Raw genomic sequence first — 22376 nt, 5'->3', positions numbered from 1 at the left:
GAGTATGTGCATTCACACACCAGCCAAACCTACCCCGAAGTCCATTCGAGATCCTTGGAAGCACTCCACACACAAATTGGGCTTTGTCTTCTGAATTCTAGCTTCTCTCAATGTATTTCTGTTTTTTATAAATGCTAGTCTTAAGGAGGTTTTCTGAAAATGCGGAGCAAATAGGGAGAGGCACTGATGTAGAATCATTAACATGAGAAGAGGGATACACTCTTTTAGGAATGCAGATATAGGCTTTAGAAATAAATAAATCCCCTCCCATTGCCCAGAAGGAAAATACGAAGGCATGCAATGTGAACCTGCACCAAAATAAAACCTGAGAACAGAGGGGAGGGGCTGCTTTCTTTGATGCCACGAGTGTAATTCGAAGTGGGTTCACTCAACATTTACCCCGTTATGTATGAATAACTCCCAGGAGAATAAACTATGTGTTTGTTACTACTGCATATGGGGAATGATTATACAGCTTGATGAAGAAAAGGTTGAGAAAGCATGTGAGCAGTTGCTAGTTACGGCTTCAATTTAACTCTGCGATGTGTAACAAGATTGACCAGATCTGGTGATCTGGAGTTTTCATAAGCAAACTGTGATTCACATTTGTCTTATAGATGTTCTAATGTAGAACATGTTCTCTACAGCTTATTGCATGTGATTATGCAGGCTGTAGCCGATAAAAGCTCGTACCATAATCATTACTCCATACTTAAGATACCATAGAATTCTTTGTCTTTGCATTTAAAAGACAGCCCTTCACAGAAGTTATATGGGTCAGTGTCAAATTTGTACAAGCCTGGGACCTTTCCAACCTCATTGTAATGTAATTTGGGTTGTTAGGACCATCTTTCTCAAAATATGAGGTAGGAGATGTGCAAAGCAAAACCATTACTTTAGTCTGAGGAAAGGTGGAAGGGGGCAGAAAGGAAGATGACAAGACTTCTGTGGATTGTTACCCAATGGTTTGCAGGGATCCCCAACAAACAGTAAAGTGGGAGCAGGTTTTTTAATGCAAAACAGATATGTATTTTAATTCTAGAAGGTCCAAACAGATTTTTCTTGATTTAGGAAGGCTTGTTGTGGCAATGTATGAATGTATTGCTGTGGCAATGTATTAACATCTGCCCTAGGAAAATGCAGATGTTAAGCTAAGTAATACCAGTCTTGAAAGCATAAACTTAAATTAACTGGAAATATTCTATATTGCATGCAAATACCACAGTCAAATGTTCTGGCTAAACAGGACATAAAGTTTGAATTACTATTTCACAAATGAAGGCATAGTCTTTTTAGACAGAAAATGGTTCGTGTTGGAGTATAGTTCTTAAATTAATAATACTAAAAGGAATATATTTAAATCAGTTTAACCAGTTCATAGTGGTTCTTTTTCTTAAAATATCATATGTATTTGATGAACTGCTATCAGAGTTCTTTAGGGTTACAAAAACAATTGTTCTACTCTAAACATCAATAGAAGATAAATTCACAGTGCTTTGGGAAAACTTGATTGGAAGATAAACAGTGTATGCTGTGAAGGATGAGATATGTTCAGAGTCATAACACCTAGACAAATTCTCTGTTCCTTTTCAATGTCTTGCACGTGAGTCTGAAGCTTCAATCTGTGATGTATTTTGAGACATTAAATATCTTCATGCAAAGAGAGAATTGGAATTTTGTGAAGCCAAATTATGCATGCAGAAATGGGAAATCATTTGCAAAAGCTGAACAGCTATTCTAAACTACCTGGTAGAAACTCCACAGATACAGTCTATGTACTGACGTCAGTAACGTATGATCTCAGTACTGTGCTATAATTGGCTGAAGTGCAATTCCCTTTCACAGTTCAGTTTCTCAAATCCCAGTCGGAGTCAGCTGAACTCTGAATGCAGGTTGGTTGGTGATGCTGGCTTAGGAGTGAGAGTAGGGTTACTAATAAGCAGGATTTTGAAAAACCATTGCACTATGAGAAATAATGATTATCCTTGCTTTTGTGAAAATTTGTCTAACTTGGCAGTGCATACCAGCTAGTCAATGAAGTCTGAATCTGATCATGCTTATGCACAGATACGGAAGCAGGAATGTTTTGTTGAATCACTCACTTTTTAACCTTAGAAAATATGGGGTTTAGATGTGGTTATGGGTACGTCTGTTAGTAGCTTCCCATGCTTGAGTGAACAACTAAAACTGGATACTTGTATAATTAGTCTTGACAAGTTTATGGCTTGTGGGGGGAAAGACCAAAGGATTGACTTCAGCTTTTTGGTAACATGTAGTTCCCATTAATCCAGGGAGTGGGCAACTAGCTTGGCAGTTAGTACCTTGCTGGAAATATTTGCCATACCTTGTTAACTGTGCAGCTATAAATGCTAGAAACTTTATTCAGAAGCTAGAATTTCTAGGATTCTATCCAAGAGAATGCAGAAAAGAGGCTTGGAAAAAAATAAAATTGCCTACTTGTTAGTGCTGCATAATGTTTTCTGTAAGATTAGATAACCCTTATATTGCATTTGTGTAACTTGAAAAAATCCTCCTGTCTTGCACAAAAAGAACTCAAGTCTTCTTTCTGCCTCTCCCCCTCTTCTCCCCCCACCCCCACAGTAATGCATTAAATGGATATTCCTACCTTTTGTCTGCTATTCCTGCTTCATAGGTGCTCTTTAATATTATCACTTACGTAATTCTGTACTGTACTGTACTGCTGAGTTGATACTGTTGGATCACAAGTGTGGGTAGTTGCTGCATTACTGCTGTATGTAACAGACGCAAAGAGACTTGTTAAATCAGCAAATTAAATACTTCAACCATAATGCTTTATGGGATGAAGGATCTAAATTATTTTAACATCCTCAGCTTGGTTCAGACAGATGCTAATTGACCATAGGAGCTGTCAGATTATATTAGTTATACAAATAATATCAAAGGGTGCATGTGCCTTGTAAATTTAAGAACCAAGTGCCCAGTCTTGAGGCCCCATTCATGTGATTGTTCCTTCTTTCCATGAATAGTAACTTCAAGAACCCTTTCAATGTAGCAAAATAGTAGCTTTCTTAAAGCAATATACCTCCACTACGACTGGTTCCTAGAGCAATTGGCCCCACTCATTTTCAATAAGATGGGTTCTCTAAATAAGGAAATTACTATGTAATACTTCAACTTTCATTTTCTATAGAAGGTTCTTGACATTTAGGCTGCTTAGATGCCATTGGCAGGGCAGGGGAGGCAGGAACATCCCTCATTTTGGAGTTTTAGTCATTGTGGAGAGCCATGAAAATAATGGAATTAGCATGAACTTCTGAAAAACTAGTACTGCAGCAAATTCTGCACATATGAATTCGGCAAATATTTATATACCGCTTTTCAACAAAAATTCCCAAAGCAGTTTACATAGATATAAATAAATAAAATGGCTCCCTGTCCCCAAAGGGCTCACAATCTAAAAAAGAAATGTTATATAAACACCAGCAACAGCCACTGGAGGGATCCTGTGCTAGGAGTGGATAGGGCCAGTTGCCCTTCCCCTGCTCAATAAAGAGACTCTAAAAGGTACCTCTTTAACTCTGGTAGTTGATTTAGCTGTATAGGTTCTTGTTTACCTCGGTCAGAAAAAGCAAAACAAACAAATGTGTGATCCCTATCTTTCCTCCTGTGGGTAATTTTGGACTTGAAAGGGACAAGAGGAGGAGTTGAGCAGATTATCCATGCCTGCTGTTCTTTCACTCACATACTGCCTAGGCTGCTTTAGGGTTAAAAAGTGGAGGAAAGAACTGCAGAACTCTGAATAGTGTGTAGTTTGCACTTAGGTTAAATCTATTCTGTTTAACAACACTGTGGTGCTAATCTGATAAAGCTTGCAAACTTTGAAAATGAAACAACTTTACTTGCCTTGCTGGGTCAAGTAAAGATGAAGAGACATCTTCATCTGGAGATACAGAAGGAAATTATTCTCTGTTGATTCTTTCAGACTTCTCAGAAGCACTTTTAGCCGGCTTTCCTTGAGTAAGCTTATGAGATCACCTGGCATTCTGTGTGCATGTGTGTGTTCATCCCCCTATCAATTTGGCAATGCCTGGACCAATATGAACCAAATTGGGTACAGTTGTTGGGACACACAGGGACACCTCAGTGATGTAGTTCGTCATCCGCCCCACTTCAAGATGGCAGATGCATGAACGTTTGAGGTATAACTGGGCTAACTTGTGAACCACTTAACTGATTTGAACCAAATTTGGAACAGTTGTAGGGACACAGATGGTCAAGGGCATAGTTTGTAATGATGTCATCCACTCTGATTCAAGATGGCAGATGTGTGAACGTTAAAAGCTGATAAAGATTATAGTGCAAGTGCAGGTATATCTCGTTACTTGCGGGGTTCCATTTCTCGCCTTCTACCATGAGTAACTAAACCTGAGTAACTAAACCTAAGTAACGAGGCCTTGTGCCTATGGAAAACAGGGGATTAGATTCCTGTTTGGGGGAAAGGGCAAAAAAAGTTTTAAAACAGCAAAAAGAGAGCCAGCATGGTGTAGCGATTAGAGTGCTGGACTAGGACCAGGGAGACCCAAGTTCAAATCCCCATTCAGCCATGATACTTGCTGGGTGACTCTGGGCCAGTCACTTCTCTCTCAGCCTAACCCTACTTCACAGGGTTGTTGTGAGGAGAAAACTTAAGTAACATACCGCTTGGGGCTCCTTGGAGGAAGGGCGGAATATAAAATGTAAAAAATAAAATGTAAATAAAATAAAACACAAACACGTTCAAAGGCATTACACGGGGTTTCCTTGTGCCCAACAATCCCTCCCAAACCATGAATAATCACAGGGGGAAAATGCTTTTTTAAAAAAGAAACGAGCTCCAAAATGGATCCTTCAGACAAAATTGTGGCCAGAAGTGACCTCCACAGAGGTCACTTCTGGCCCTTTAGGTATTACAAATACATGAGTTTTAACCTTTTTAGTATCGACAGATAATGAAATTGGGTGTCAGAGAAAGCAAGAGAGGGAGAGAAAAATGATACCGCACCAACAAATTGAATGCAAAAAAGGGAGAGGGAGAGAACTTCCAAGGTGCTGATAGGTTTGCTCAATGTGGTGTTTGTACCATGGGTGTAGCATCCATTCGACAAGGGGGGACAAATATCCCCAGGCCCAGAGATTCAGGCATGGCATGTTTGCTTTTGGGAGCAGCCCCCTCGCTTACTCTCCTTGCTGCTGCCCACATCCCACTCAGAAGCAGCGGTAGTGGCAGCGACCAAGACAGGGTGGGCAAGGAGTAGCCAGCAGCAGTTGGAGTGGTTCCTGCCTATGTCTCCTGCTCACATCCCTCCCTCCTATTTTGCCTCCATCTCTCCGAGGGAGACAACGGCATTATTACTGCTCTGGGTTTCTCAGGGATTTGCATCTCTCCCCAGAGGAAGTTGCCCCACCCCCTTGCGACTGATGTCAGATGCTGGGGGCATGGCTTGGGGCACTGGGCACGTGATGGAGGCCCCCTGCCTGCACTTTGTCTGCGGGAAGCTTGCTACACCCCTGATAGTACACTTTTATAAAAAATAGTTCAGTGTTGCCTTGCATGTTTCGAGGCAGTGCTCTTCTTCAGAGGTAGTCACTGGGTAGATAACATTATTCACAATGTTTGTCTTTCTGGAGTTCTCACCCTACACCATTGAGGGTATTTATGTTGTTACTTTTTAGTGTAGTACACCACTAAGGGTATTGAAAAGACATAAATATCGTTGGTGGTGTAGGGTGATAACTCCAGAAAAACAAAATTGTGAATAATTTTATCTACCCAAGAAAAAGAACACTGCCTCGAAACGTGCAAGGCAACACTGAACCAATTTTATAAAAGTGTACTACCACTTCATTGAGCAAATCTATCAGAACCTTGGAAGTTCTCCCCCCCCCCCTTTTTTTTTTGTCTTGGCTGTGTCAATTAGACACCTATGAATACGCAAAATTGTTGTTAATGAGGTTTGCCTGCAGGCAGATTAGTTCTTACCAGAAGAACTATACTCTCTTTTTTTGGCGGGGGAGTGAGTGAGGTGGGGTTGTCCTCCACCCAGAAGGTGGGTATCCTCTTTTGGCATGTGCAGAGATTAGAGGAGGTGAAGTCTCCCTTGCGGTCACAAATAATGGCTAATTGAGTCAAGCCAACATCTATGTACAGTGCCTTCTGGTGTAGATAGCTACATTGTGGCCGTAATGTACTTTGTATCCTGTACATAGTGGAAGCTAAACCATTGGTAATGTACAGAATTCTGGAAATCTGTACTAAACCCTCATATTATAAAAAGAGGTGTAGGAATCTCAAGATGAAACTGAGTAATTCAGGGATGTGTGTTGCTTTTTCAAGTTCATCTCTCCAATCATAAAGATTGCTTTAAAAACTTATTCTTAAAGCAATGTCAGTTTGAGAGTCTGTGATTGACAAGTTCCACAGCCCTGCCTTAGAGTTTGCACTGCTTGAGCAATGCAGGCTTTTGCATAGAAAAGGGCATGGTGTCCTAGTTAGCCTCTGAGATGGTGAATTCTCAATACTTATTTCAAGCAGTTCAACACCTCTCATTGATAGTTCATTTGTGCAACTGCTTACCATCCTTACAGCTATGCTTCCTTCCTACTGTACATGCTTCATATACAAACACAAGGTACCTCACATACTTCAAATTAAAAGCATACATAATGTTAGAATTGGCTACATCAGTTGGTTTTGACACATGTATTGACCATTGCCACATGCGTTGACCATGTCAAGTTGTGGAATATCTTTAGGAAAATGGGTGTCCCAAAACATCTCATTGTTCTTATGAGAAACCTATACACAGGACAAGAAGCCACAGTCTAGACGGAACATGGTGAAACAGACTGGTTCCAGATCGGCAAAGGAGTAAGACAAGGCTGTATACCGTTGTCTTCTTTATTCCACTTATATGCTGAACATATACTGAGAGAAGCTGGATTGGAAGAAAATAAGCGTGGTTTTAAAGTTGGAGGAAGAAACATCAATGACCTGTGCTACGCTGATGACACCACTCTAATAGCTGAGAATGCAGATGATCTGCAAGCTCTAGTAATGAAAGTGAAGGAGCACAGTGGAAAAAATGGGACTACAACTAAATGTCAAGGAGATTAAACTAATGACAACAGGTACAGCAACCAGTTTCAGAACTGACAATGAAGACATTGAAGTGGTAGATAGCTTCTGCCTTTTAGGATCAACTGGTAACAGTAAAGGATCCAGCAGTCAAGAAATACGCCGCAGACTAGCACTTGGTAGGGTTGCAATTGAAGGCCTTGGAAAGGCTATTTAGATGCTGTGACGTGTCTACACCTACAAAGATTAGAATCATTCGGACAATGGTTCTCCCTGTGACACTCTATGGATGCGAAAGCTGGACTTTAAAGAAGCAAGATAGAAAAAGCATTGATGATTTTGAACTTTGGTGCTAGAGAAGATTTTTGAGGATCCCATGGACAGCCAGGAAAACAAACAAATGGATCCTAGAACAAATCAATCCAGAATTTTCACTTAAGGCACAAATGGCCAGGCTCAAACAATCCTACTTTGGACACATTATGTGAAGACCCAGCTCCCTTGAGAAGTCCATAATGCTGGGGAAAGTTGAAGGAAAGAGAAGAAGAGGACGACCAGCAGCAAAGTGTATGGACTCGATTACGACAGCAATGAATGCACCACTGAGAAACCTTCAAGGCCAAGTTGAAGACAGATCATCCTGGAGAGAATCTTATCTGGGTGGTTGCTAAGAGTCGACACAGACTTGACGGCACTTAATCAATCAATCAATCAATCTTTGAGAACCTTCGGATGTGTTAGGGCAGATGATAATGTAGAAGCAATAAAACTAAAATTGAACATCAACTTAAAAGTTACAGTTCAATAACCATATTAAAAACTAAGCTTGTACCAAAGGTTGGATATCAAGCCTTTGGGAAAGTGGGCTGAAATTGTCCCTTAATGCTCCCCAAAATGCCCACTACTTTCATTCCTAGTTCAGAAAGTCTTTGAAGCCATGGCTGGAGTAACACCTTTTCCCCACCCCCTCCATATAGGTCCTTTTCCTCCCAGAAACAAGCTGTTGCACAGCCAGTGAGATTTAGCTGTGTGCTAAAGTTGCTTGTTAAAGGACAAAGCTAAACTCAGAATTGTACACCTCACTGACACATTATACAGCCAGATCTGATTGACTATGGAATTATTCATTTCTGCAGGGTGCGGGAGACCAGTTTAGTGCAAAAAAACAACCAGCAGCAGTTGATCTAGGCTTTGAACGTGCTCACTTTGCCACGTATCAAGAAGACTACCCTGATTATATGTGGTGGAGGGAGCATGGATGTGCCGTACATTGTATCTGTTTATGCCACATTTGTGGGCCACACAGGATAGAAACCTAATAAATAATAAGCACATACTAATCCTTCTTTGCTCCTATTCTCAGAGAATTGCCATAATTGGGTGGGTACTTTCTGTAGTTTGTGCACACATACTCTTTTTGGCTCATCCCCAATAAAAACAGTTATTACCAGCAAAGTGCATCATATTCTGTTGCAACATAAGTTTCAAGCCAGCTAATTATTAAAAGCCACAAAAAGCCTACTGGAATGGGAAAAAGTTTTATCAACCTTTTGAAGATTTAAAAGAAGTTGTTGTTGAAGGTAAAAGAAGAAGATAGTTCCCCATCACAAAAGTTGACAGACGTTTGTGGTTGGGGGAGAGGGATTCTATACTGACAGTGTCACCACAGAAAAGACCCTGCTCCTAATCCTTTTCAGTTTAGCTATAGATAGCAATGGGGTTCTGAGCAGGACTCCCTGAGAGGATATTGGTAAAGAGGAGGGCCTTATATTAGAGAGGAGAGCTGATCTTGTGGTAGCAAGCATGACCTGTCCCCATAGCTAAGCAGGGTCTGCCCTGGTTGCATATGAATGGGAGACTTGATGTGTGAGAACTGCAAGATATTCCCCTCAGGGGATGAAGCCGCTCTGGGAAGAGCAGAAGGTTTCAAGTTCCCTCCCTGGCTTCTCCAGGATAGGGCTAAGAGAGATTCCTGCCTGCAACCTTGGAGAAGCCGCTGCTAGTCTGTGAAGACAATACTGAGCTAGATAGACCAATGGTCTGACTCAGTGTATGGCAGTTTCCTATGTTCCTAGAGAATGCATTTTGAACTATTCTAGGAAGTAAAAGCTCAAACATTATATTTTCCTGATGACGGGTATTCTTAGACAGCCCTGGCAGAGTGCTGGGCCCCCTTCTAGTCAAATGCATCCATTTTAATGGGAGCAATAAGAGTGGGCCCCAAGTGATTACTCCCCCTTGCTGTACCTGAAGGACAGCCCTGTCTGATGGCTCACTTCTGCTAATAAGCAGCCTGTCATATTTTGAAAAATTGACATTTTTCAGCAGTCTTATAAGATAGTTCCTAAAGCATGTGACAACCCAACCTTGATGCAGCATCACAAAGGTGACATCCCCATCCTCTAGGACAGTGATTCTCAAACTTGGGTCCTCAGGTGTTATTGGACTTCAACTCCCATAATCCCCAGCCTCAGTGGCCTTTGGTTGGGGATTATGGGAGTTGAAGTCCAATAACACCTGAGGACCCAAGTTTGAGAATCACTGCTCTAGGAGCTATTTAAACCAGCATACCAACATAAGTTGATAAATTACATTCTTGCTATGGTTGTCACCTGAGCTCTAGGAACAGTGCCAGATCCAGGACTATTCCCTCCAACTATACAACTAGTTCTCCAGTGCTGGGGTTGATCTCCCATTATTAACACTTGTTAATCCTGTCTGGATTTGGCACTCTAATTCAGTTCATTATAGATGTCTAGCGCCTATTCAAGGCTTCTACCACGTCACCTGGATCTGCTGAAAACTCCTCGAGAAATCTCTTCCAGAGGTTTCGTGTACATACAAAAGAGCATGTGGGACAAAGCATCTTCACTACAACCTACAAGGCCGAGCAACTGTCCTCCCAACATCCCCTCCTAAATATATACGTATAGCCAAAGCTGCCTTATACTGCCTTATGAGCCCCTGGTGGTGCAGTGGTAAAACTGCCGCCCTGTAACCAGAAGGTTACAAGTTCGATCCTCACCAGGGGCTCAAGGTTGACTCAGCCTTCCGAGGTCGGTAAAATGAGTACCCAGAATGTTGGGGGCAATATGCTAAATCATTGTAAACTGCTTAGAGAGCTTCGGCTATAGAGCGGTATATAAATGTAAGTGCTATTGCTATTATTGCTATACTGAGCCAGACCACTGGTCCATGTAATTTCATATTGTCTACTGTCAGTAATTCCCTAAGATTTCAGATAGGATGTTTTGTTGTTGTGCCTCCTTTCTTGGAGATACTAGGGACTGAATCGTTCTGCATACAAAGCATGTGTTCTGCCACTGAGCTATGACCCTTTATGAAACCTACCCAATAGGTAGGAGCAGAACTACCATGATGCAGTGCCCCCAGTTTCTTACCTGAGCAGATGATCTAAGAGGATACCATGACCAAACAGCTGAGAGGTCCAAGAGAATCAACAGGGTCATGCTCCCTGTGTCTCTTTCCTCACATAGATCATCCACTAGGGCAACCAAAGCAGTTTCAGTCCCAGAACTGGGCCAAATATATGTTGTAAACCAGGCTTTGACAAATTTTCTTTGGAACTAGGAGCCAGGCCAACAATTCGGAAGCCAGACCCGTATTTCAGCCTTCAGGTTTCCAGTGTCTCCTCTGTGACTTATTCATAGTTTATGCTACAGTCTACTTTATAAATAAAATCTTACACCACCCCTTGATTATATGTAAAACAATAACAAAAACCAAAATGTGCATTCCTACTCAATGTAGGACAAATGCACAACACATGCAGCTCCCCTCCCCTCTGCATTCTTTACACACCGTAGTGCATATACATATTGAAGATGCTTTTTTCTACCTGGAGTGATATTTCCTTTTAATGAGTGAGCACAGTAATAGCTTTGTATTTAAAAAGTAGGAATCTGAATGAGCTCCACAGTGCATAGCATTATAGAGTATCTTCAGTATGCATACACTGCAATGTGTAAGGAATGCATATATTTTTATTTCATTGCCCATATGCATGGTGGAAAGCTCCAATTGATTACAGTTTCCCAATACAAGCACACATGGGGGTGGGGTGAGGTGGCGGGTGGGGGGGCAAATGTGCACACTTACCAAAATAGTGTGCATTGTGAGCAATCAACCTTTACTGTGTTCTCTTCAGTCACCTCCTTAGCAAATATTCATTTTGCTACTAGAAGGTGCAAATGCTTTTATGTTTGTTTTTCTTCTAGGTTAAAATGGCTGGTTTTGTTTTAGGATTTGTTTTTGGTTCCAGGGTTGTTAAAAACAACCTTTAACACACTTTAATGAATATGTTGCCTAGGCGGTAAAGTGTCCCTGGGCAGCTTACTCATGGGGCTGAATCATTTACTGCTGCTCCCCTCCTTGGGCTCTCTGGTCTGGACAGCAGAATCATAGAAATCCCACACTTGTGCACTAGCTTTGTGGAGGAATTTTATGAGCTCTTGCAAGAGCATGCTGTGAAGGCTGACAAAAGCCCAGCACCATCTCTTTGGTCTCCCTGATCTGTACATCAGCATCACCAGAAATGTCATGCCTGCATGCTGCCACTGCAGGGGAATCCCATCTATTCTCATGAGAAGTCAGTGTGAAAGCTGACAAGCAACCAGCCCCGCAACTGGCATCCCTCCCAGATTGCTTCCTTGCTCTTCTTTGTGGAGCAGGGGAGGTACCACAGTTTGATTTCCAGGCACCATGGTAAGCTGGCACTTGGAATTTGTTGAGTCCTTTTTAAAGAACATTTAGAGGAATACACATCTGCAACCATTTCAAATATGTGTGTAGGTATTCACTGTGTTCATGCCAAATACATTCTTAACCCTCAGTGGAAAATGGGGTTGATTGTACCCCATTTGAGAAGTTGAAAAAAAAAATCATAAAACTCTGCGGTCAGTGTTCTGCAACTTCATCTTCCAGGTGAGGTTCAACCTTAATAAGGTTAAGTGTCCTGTGGTGTTTCATCCACCACTCCCTTGTATTATTGTCTAAAATGCCCTTCTTATCAATATGGATATGGGGGTATTGACAGCCTCTGTTGGAGTCTATGTTAACTGAAAGAACAATGCATTTATGACACTAGGGGTCAAAAAGACCTCACAAAATGCTGTCATAATACTGCAAGCATGCCTTGTGACCAGAACCAGTCAATCAATTAATCTTTATTACGGTCATAGACCAGCATAAAGTATAAGGGTGATTACATGTTAAAAGTAAGAGTAAATAAAAAGCAATTACATATACAATGGTACATATATTAATACTAAAAAGACTAATGATACTAAAAGTAGTAGATAAGCATGAGGGCCTAAAAGCCTGAAAAGTAATGTGTCATAAAAATGCATAAAACACATAAAAAAGGGGGAGGCATAAAAATGGCCGTAAAAGACATGAGAAGATAGAAATACAGAAAAGCCTGAGTAATAAAACTGGATAACAGCCAGACTAAAGGCAATAAGGAGCAGTATAAAAGGGAGGAGGATAAATATTTCTATTGAATCAATACTGAGTAAGCCCACCCTGAGTCACCAAGGGTCAGATTAAGGCTGTTAGGACTCGCTGCCTACCATCCACCAATGAAAAGAGCTGTAGAATTGGCTCGGACGACCTGGATACTTGCTTAGCAATGGAAGAATGAGGGAGGCATGAATTTCTCTATAGAACAAACAGCAGAGGAGAACATGCTCAGTAGTTTTGATCTGCCCTAAACCACAGGGGCATAGTCGCTGTACAAATGGAGTCCTTCTATAATGGCCTTCTAGCACGGCTGAAGGGAGGCCATGACAGCAAGCCAACGTGAACGTCCTTCTGTGCTTTGGAACCTCCAGTTGGGTGAGGTATGCTGCTGGAGAGGCAGAATATCTAAGCCCATCACTAATATGAAATTTTGGTACCCTGCTGAGATGGGTTTGGTGCTCAATGTCTATAATGCGCTGCTTGATGGTTGCTTTTGCCTGGTTGTAACCCATGCTGAGCAAGGTAGGGATGTGCATCCCTCTGAACTGGTCCGGATGGGCACGGGGGGGTGTTGTAGCTTTAAGGGCGGGGGGGTAGTACTCCCCCCCCCCGCCGCTCTTCCCCCTCCGGCACTGTCGGTTTTGTAAAATTTTCTGGGGCGGCAGCATTCCTCCCTGTCACCCCTGGCTCCGTCGTTAGCCCTCCAGTGCTCCAGTAGGCTACATGCATGCGCCCATTCTGGCGCACCGGAGGAGGAAGAGTGGCCCCTGTGGCTTAGGGCAGATCAAACGAGCGCATGCATGTAGCCTACTGGAGCACTGGAGGGCTAACGACGGGGCCAGGGGTGGCAGGGAGGAATGCTGCCGCCCCAGAAAATTTTACAAAAACTACAGCGCCGGAGGAGGAAGAGCGGCGGGGGGGGGGGTTTAAAGCTACTTAAGCCCTTAAAGCTACAACCCCCCTCCGTGCCGAGCCGCCGGACCGGCTCAGATCCGGACCGGTTCAGAGGCCTCCAGCATGGCCTCCGAACCGGTCCGGGCACACTCCTAAAGCAAGGTCAAGGCGGAAAGGCCCAGGGTAGCTATTTTTGTCTTAATGGTCCAAATCCTGCTAGATTGGTAATCAAAGCGTAGGGTTAGGGGGGCAAGACCAGTTGCACAAAAGGATAGTCTGAGCCAATAACAGAGAATTGCCATGTGACCAGAACCTGTTCCTTCCATGACTTGTGGGAAAGAAGCATGAATGCGGAACACAAGGTTTTTCTTAGATTCCTAATGGAATAAGTGATCACTCTTTTCAAGCATGTCTACAAACAGTTTTGGGAGTAAGAAGTTCTTCAAGGATTAACCAACCCATTCAAAAACCTAAATTGTACTAGCAAGTTTTTCATAGTTTGAACTTTCCTTGTGAACAGTCAGTTATTTAAATCATATCTCTTTGCAGATTTCATGTTAACCAATTGAGCACTGGGGTATGCAGAACATACTTACAACATCTGCAGACCTGTGCAAGGAATCCAGAACAGTCTCCCATGTTTCTGTTTTCACTTACACTTGGTTTGACATGCAAAGCATGACAAGCATGGCAGAACAGTTTAGAAATATATTCATAGAGGAGACCTTTGAATCAGAATTTGAAGGGTTCAGGGACCAGACCACATCTGATGGATTTGAGGAGATAAGAGATGAAGGCAGTAAACTGGAATTTGAAGGAAGTGATGGGCATGCTGAAGTGGAAGAGTCCTTTCATGAAGAAAGTTTTGACATCAGTTCTCAAACTAACATGGAAGGCATGCAATTCTTCACTTAATTATCAAGCTCATTGGGTATCTGTAAGCTCTACTCTCCCAGGGTGGTGGTTAAATCAGAATCAGAATCACATCACATTCTGTCACCCAACTCAGACATCTTGTCTTATCTCTTGAAAGAAACTCAGGTGAATTTTCCCATTTGAGAATTCACGCAATGATGAATTGTGCTGTTTGTGTTTCAGTAATTTGGCATGGGCAAGTTATGTTCCGCTTATGTTACCATTTGTTACAGTTCATGTTATGTTTTTTCTATATTGGTCATGTTATAGTGAGTCTTTTCATATATAAAAATGATGGGGAACATTATGCTGAAGCCACTTCTGAACTAGTAATGCCAATCGCACTGTGGGATGACATGTACTCCGGTGCCTTCCAGTGTTCCCTCTAATTTTTTTCATCCATGAGTTTTGTTCTGGGCAGTAGTATGACTCTGTTGGTCCTCGGTGGCGTTCGATACTATTCACTGTAGTATTTTTCTGGAACGTCTGAGGGAATTATGGGTGGGAGGCACTGCTTTGCAGTGGTTCCGCTTCTACCTCACAGGCATATTCCAGATGGTGTCTCTTGGAGACTATTGTTCTTCAAAATCTGAACTTTGTTATGGTGTCCATATTGGTATGGTATGGGCTCCATATTGTCTCTGATGTTGTTTAACATCTACATGAAATGGCTGGGAGAGATCATTGGGGGATTTGGTGCAGGGTGTTATTAATATGCTGATGACACCCAAATCTTTTTCTCCATGTTAGCATCATCAGGAGAAGGCATAATCTCCCTAAACACCTGCCTAGAGGCAGTAATGAGCTGGATGAGGGATAACAAACTGAGGTTGAATCCAGATAAGATGGAGATACTTATGTGGGGTCAAAATTTGGGTGATGATTTTGATCTGCTGGTTATGGATGGGGTCATGCTCCCCCGGAAGGAACAGGTATGCAGTCTGGGGGTGTTTCTGGATCCAAACCTCTCCCTGGTGTCCCAGGTTGAGGCAGTGGCCAGAGGTGCTTTTTATCAGCTTCAGCTGATACGCCAGCTGGGTCTGTTTCTTGAGATGAACGGCCTCAAAATGGTGGTACATCTGCTGGTAACCTCTTGGTGGATTACTGCAATGTGCTCTATGTGGGACTGCTTTTGTACGTAGTCCGGAAACTGCAGTTGATTCAGAACGCGGCAGCCAGATTGGTTTCTGGGTCATCTAACCCCTGCTAACTTGGCAAAGAGGCACCTATTAATGTGGTGATTCTCTTTATTTAGCAGGGGGAGAGTAACTGGCCCTATCCACCCCCAGCACAGTACCTCCAGTGACTGTTGCTGGTGCCTGTCTGATGTTTCTTTTCAGATTGTTCCTCATTACTTTCACTTTTACTGAATGTTGATCTCGTTAAAGACAGGCTGGGCTAACCGGTATGGGGAGAGACTGTTAAGATGTGTTTTACTATGAGATAAATTCAGAAGATTCTAGCAGAACGGACCTGGAAGTTTTAACTTTATTTGAAAGTTTACTTGCCTCAGTTGTTTACCTTTTATGGGTGTATTAATAGAACTATTTGACTTTGGGAACTACGACTACGGTGAGGTTTTACACGGAATGATTTCAAATGGAGTGATTTCTCTTAGAAGAAACCTGATAACCATTTGTTTTAGCCTCAGAAGTTAGTCCCGGCATTGCTTAGTCTCTCCCCTATGACAGAATGTCCTTGGACATTGTTTCTAAGATTTCAAATTAACCCTTTGTGGTGTGAGTGAAAGATTCTCAAAGCCTTAAGATTTTAATGCTGGTTTCTCCCTTTTCCCCCTATCTATTTAAAGGTTCTAACTTTGAGTATAATCATACTGCTTTAATTGGCCCTTCGGTGTATTCCCTGTGTTTAATGTTTTCTTCATCAAATATTATTTAGGGAGTTTCACATAGGGTGCAATACTGAAATAACCCCAATATTCAAAGTCTTAACCTAAAGAACCAATACATACCATTAGAAAAGAAATTGAAATATATGTGAATATTTAGGGTATTACTTTAGGATGGTAACTTTGAGTATAGCATAATATTAAGCCTTATTAATTAGTCTTTCATGGTATTCCCTGTGTTAACTGCCTTTCTTATTTCAACCATCAATATTTAGGGAGTTCTAAATAAGGTTTAATATGGGTATCAATAAAATCAGGAACCTAGTGGCATTATGAATCCGATGGTTTCAAAGACCCAAGGAAATGTCACATATATCTGCTTTTGGTTCTTTTTTGTTTTCTTGCTCTCTAAGGAAGAAATGAGAATGCATTGGGAATGGAGGATTCAGGGAAGAACTGAGAATATTTTTGTAAACTTAATTCTTAGAAGCAAATTGACACAATAGAGCAAATATTTTTAAACATATGGCATAAGACTACTGGCTTTACCCTATAATATGACATTATATGTTCTGAAAGGATATGAATGACAAGCAGTTGAAGATTATGCTGTCTATCTTTTCTTAGCTCTAGTTTATTATTCCCTTCCCCCCCCCATTATGGGCTTTTGTTACCCGTTATGAATACTTTATAATAAACTAAACTACTTTGAGAAGTTTAGCTGGATGCAAACAATTAGAAGTTAACTGCGAAGGATTAGACATCTGTATAGAGGAGTTATCTCACTGCTAAAGTTTGACAGTTTATGCTACCAGCTGTAGGTTATAAAGATCAGTCAGGGCTGAATTTAGTCTCCCTCCATTTATCTCTCCGGCTTGTTTGTTTGTCTTTCATTACATGAGGAGGGGGACTATTAGAGGTTTGGGCTGATCTTCGTTAATTATTTTACTATGGTTTTTTGAATACCAGTCTGTAATAAGATGGGATATTTGTACGTTGGTGGACATGTGGCCTTGTATTTACAACACGCATACTACTTTTGTCATGGTGGAATTCGTATTTTCAGGTATTATTCTCTTCTCCATTGAATATTCCTGTTGGAAATAATTTTGTATACACAGTTGTCTAATAATTAATTGAATCCAGAGGGAGTGTTCCGTGAGAGTTTTAAATCCTGTTTTCTCTGACGAGTAGATTTATAGATGAGCCCATAGACACCGATAAGTTTTTTCTGTACTGCTGTTTTTTGAATTTCCCATGGACTCTTCAGGAGGTAGCTGAATTGTCCTTGGAGGAGAGAGCCAGTATGAAGGGATTGGGGAGATTTAGGGCATGATTTGAGCGCAGAGAAATGCATAACCAATTTATGTTTAGCCTGACAGTTCTTTCCTTGTTGTATTGAAATTATAACAATATAATTGGCATTGAAGCACATTTATAACTACATACCAGGACATATTTGAGATACATATCTGAGGTACATTAAAAAAAACACATATAGGTGGAGCTGACACCACAAAGTATTGGGGATGTCTAGCTCTGCGCTCGAATTACTGATATTATTTCTATTTTGTACGTCATAGTTGGGCTGGTTCCCTCCTCCTTAGATTCCCTGACAGTAGGATGATCAACCAGGTCTGGGCTGTTTTTTTCTCCCCTTTTTTTCTCCCTTTAGGGTTAGGGTTCAAGACTCTTTTATAGATAGCTACAGATACCCAGTTAAGGACTTTCTTTCAATACTATTGTATTTTTCTTCTGTCTTGGTTTTGATGAATAAGACTCTGTAAGTTGTTTGGTTTTGTTGGACTCTCAGATGTAACCTTTCTGTTTCCACTTATTATACTAATAAAAGCATTTTTTAAAAAAATAGATTGTGAGCCCTTTGGGGACAGGGAGCCATCTTATTTATTTATTATTTCTCTGTGTAAACTGCCCTGAGCCATTTTTGGAAGGGCGGTATAGAAATTGAATGAATGAATGAATCTAGGAGAGACCATATTACTCCTGTGTTGAAGAAATTGCAGTAGCTGCCAGCATGTTTCCAGGCAAAATACAAGGTGCTGGTCATTACCTATAAAGCCCTAAACAGCTTAGGCCCTGGGTATTTAAGAGAACGTCCTCTTCGCCATGAGCCCCACTGCCTTCTAAGATCATCTGGAGAGGTTCGCCTGCGGCTGCCACAAGCTCATCTAGTGGCTACTCTGGAATGGGCCTTCTCCGTTGCAGTCCCTGGACTTTGGAATGTGCTCCCTGTTGAAATAAGAGCCTCCCCATCTCTGGCAACTTCTAAAAAAGCACTGAAGACACATTTATTCACCCAGGCTTTTAATTAGATTTATAGTTTTAAATAATTTTAATACTGGGTTTTAAATATTTTAAGTGATTTTAATTATAAACCACCCAGAGACACAGGTTTTGGGTGGTATAGAAATATTATAAATAATAATAAATAATACTATACATTTGTAGTCTACTTGGGGTACTATATACTCCAAAGCTGTTTGTAGATATGCTTGAGAAGAGTGATAATTTTTTTCCATTAGGAATCTAGTAAAGATCTTGCATGTTCAGTCTCTATGCTAGACACAGAAGGGACAGGTTCTCATCTAAGCATCTACAGACATAATGCATGCTAACGGTATTAGGACAGCATTTTGTGGAGTCACTTTGATCCCTAGCATTGTAAGTGCACAGTGCTTTCATTTCCCCATGCAATCCAATAGGAGTTGTCAATAGTCCAGTATCTGTATTAATTAAAAGGATACTTCTAGATAATGTTACCGGGGTGGGGGTGTATGGACAAGATGCAACACGGCACTTAACCTCATTAAAGTTGAACCTTACCTGGAAGATGGAATTGCAGAACACTGAACACAAACTTTTATGACTTTTTTCATTTTCAAATGGGTTATGATACACCGTATTGTCTACGAAGAGTTAATCTGTGACACTTGAAGCAATCACTTTTTTCTTAAGCATTTTATATTGAAGTTGATATTTCTGTACATCTTAATACTTAATTTTTTAAAATCACTAATTGAAGGCTTTCCTTTTTTTTTTTTTTTTGGCAGGCTTTTGCCCTGTAGTTTTAACTATTTGGTTTTTTTTTCTTTTTTGTTAGTTACTTTAGTTTTTAATTTAGAATGTAATTTTAATGTTGTCTTGCTTTGCATGTTTTTGTACACCGCACAGAGTCTTCAGAGTAGGCGGTATATTAAATGTTTCTAATAAATAAATAATAATAAAAAATACAGTAGATTTTATTTATTTTACATTTTATATCCTGCTCTTCCTCCAAGGAGCCCAGAGCGGTGTACTACATACGTAAGTTTCTCCTCACAGCAACCCTGTGAAGTAGGTTAGGCTGAGAGAGAAGTGACTGGCCCAGAGTCACCCAGCAAGTTTCATGGCGGAATGGGGATTTGAACTTAGGTCTCCCCAGTCCTAGTCCAGCACTCTAACCAGTACACCACTGCTGGCCTCAAGAGAAGCTGAATATTTCTGAATCTCAAATAAATCTGAATTTTTCAAGTTCTAGAAGAGACCTTAAGATTATTATTTTTAAAATCATACTTGCTACTTTGCAGTGAACATAAGAACAGAACAGCTGGATCAGGCCCAAGGCCCATCTAGTCCAGCATCCTGTTTCACACAGTGGCCCACCAGATGCCACTGGAAGTCTACAGGCAGGAGTTGAGGGCATGCCCTCTTTCCTGCTGTTACTCCCCTGCAACTGGTACTCAGAGACATTCTGCCTTTGAGGCTGAAGGTGGCTTATTAGCCCTCCGACCAGTAGCTGTTGATAGACCTCTCCTCCATGAAGTTATCCAAACTCCTCTTAAAGCCATCCAGGTTGTTAGCTATCACATCTTGTGGCAGAAAATTCCACAAGTTGATTATGCGTTGTATGAAAAACTACTTCCGTTCGTTGGCCCTAGATTTCCTGGCAATTCATTTCATGGGATGAGCCCTGGTTCTAGTGTTATGTGAGAGGGAGAAGAATTTCTCTCTATCCACTTTCTCCACGCCATGCATAATTTTATATACCTCTATCATGTCTCTCCACAGTTGTCTTTTTTTTCTAAACTAAAAAGCCCCAGATGTTGTAGCCTTGCCCTATAATAAAGGTGCTCTATGCCCCACAATGTCCTTTTTTAGATGTGGTGACCAGAATTGTACGCGGTACTCCAGGTGTGGCCGCACCATAGTTTTGTATAATGGTATTATAATATTAGCAGTTTTATTTTCAATCCCCTACCTAATGATCCCTAGCATGGAACTGGCCATTTTCACAGCTGCCATACACTGAGTCAATACTTTCAATGAGCTGTCTACCATGACCCCAAGATCCCTCTCCTGGTCAGTCACCGACAGCTCAGGTCCCATCAACATATACTTGACGATGGGGTTTTTCATCCCAATGTACATCACTTTACACTTGCCAACATTGAACTGCATTTGCCATTTGGTCACCCACGCATCCACTTTGGAGAGATCTTTTTGGAGCTCATCACAACCTGTTTTGTATTTCACTACCTGGAAGAGTTTGGTATCATCTGCAAGTTTGGCCACCTCGCTGCTTACCCCTACCTTTAGATCATTTAGTGATCTAGAACTTTTCAACGTTGGGTCCTCAGATGTTATTGGACTTCAACTCCCATAATCCCCAACCAAAGGCCACTGGGGCTGGGGATTATGGGAGTTGAAGTCCAATAACATCTGGGGACCCAATGTTGAGAATCCCTGATCTAGAAGACACATATCCTGAAAGATCAGCTTTCAACATTGTTCTCTTGAGGGTGTGGGTAGATTTTATTGGAACATCACTAAAATGCTGTTCCAGTACACTTTTTATCAACAATGCTGAGAAACAAATTTCTCAGAATATATATTTAGAACAAATATTTGAACTGTGTGGTATATTGGTATGTTATAAACAAATGAAATTCTGGATTTAGACCTACTGTAGATAAGCAATATTTGGTTTCTTGACATCATGGTAGTTCCAATACAGACTTACAGAACCTTGTTACTGCTCCAGTAACTACGGTATGTAGATCCAGGCTACATGACTGCTTAACTATTGTCATGTGTTATAATGTGAGTTTGTGGCTTGGAGCTGCTGTGCAGCTTAGATTGCTGAAGTGGTTGCATAGAAGTACAAAGCAATTGCAAAAGTGCCCTGGTTGATTTGGGGAGAGGAAAAGGAGCTTTGCAAAAAACAGCCCTATTCTAATTTTCAGTGACATAGATTAAAATATGGCCAGTCTGATCAAGGACAGGACCATGGATCATGTACCACCTCTTTATTTTCTGAGGGTCAATCTTCTCTGGATGAAGAAGACAGAAGCACATTGCTCAGGAAAGGCAGATGTGCTCCCCAAACAAATTCAACCTCAACATTGTTGCTAAGCAACTCAGTAGGCATCTTTCCATCAGCCCCATTCAGTCATTTTGCTCTCCTCAAGTGTTGTATTGTGAAGCCTGTGCTATGACTGGCAGCTATACACAGTGCTCTCTGCAAGTCCAGTGACAGTTTTCTGTTGAACAGCCTGAATTGAAAATTGATACCCCAGTAAAAGCTTCACAAACTCTGTTATATGACTGCATTTCTGACTTAATGGGAGCCAAATCTGCCTTCCAGATAAGTAAAAACTAGTTAGAGAGGTGTAAATTAATATTGCCCGCCCGCCCCCGCCCCGCCCCCCGCCGGCCCATGTGCACCTGCACATTTTGAGCAGAATCCATTCACACACACAGAGCCCTTATATCCTGGAATCTGACTGCTCTGTATCACAGAATGAATGAATGATCCCATCTGAACTTTGTTTGGTCAGCAACCCAGAGTGTGAATGACTAGGTCAGAGTTCAGAGCAGTTTAAATTGGCTTGATTTGGCATTTGCTGGTTACTCAGAAGAACAGTGAACTACTGTACTGTGTTGATGGAGTTCAAAAGTAGCATTTGAAACTGAAGTTGATGCAGCATCTTAACTTCTTTAATGTAGCAAGCATACTGGAAGCAAATAGAAAAGTCTTTGATCCAGGTCAAATCATCTGACAAAGTGGACGGTAGTCAATGAAGATACATTTGTTAGTCTTTAAGGTCTTATATTTTATATATCTATATAGACACACACAAT

The 22376-nt window shown here is 41.3% G+C and overlaps 1 protein-coding gene across 3 annotated transcripts in view; it reads left to right on the top strand.

Annotated features, from left to right (window-relative positions):
- PIK3R3 (phosphoinositide-3-kinase regulatory subunit 3) overlaps nt 1-22376 on the top strand; it is a 74665-nt gene that overhangs the window by 25554 nt on the left and 26735 nt on the right. The gene's annotated exons all lie outside the window — the stretch shown is intronic.

The sequence above is a fragment of the Hemicordylus capensis genome, chromosome 4 (assembly GCF_027244095.1).
Source record: "Hemicordylus capensis ecotype Gifberg chromosome 4, rHemCap1.1.pri, whole genome shotgun sequence".
In the NCBI taxonomy this organism is placed as follows: Eukaryota; Metazoa; Chordata; class Lepidosauria; order Squamata; family Cordylidae; genus Hemicordylus; species Hemicordylus capensis.
The sequence above is the reverse complement of the archived record's forward strand: the minus strand, read 5'-3'. Positions and strand labels throughout refer to the sequence as shown.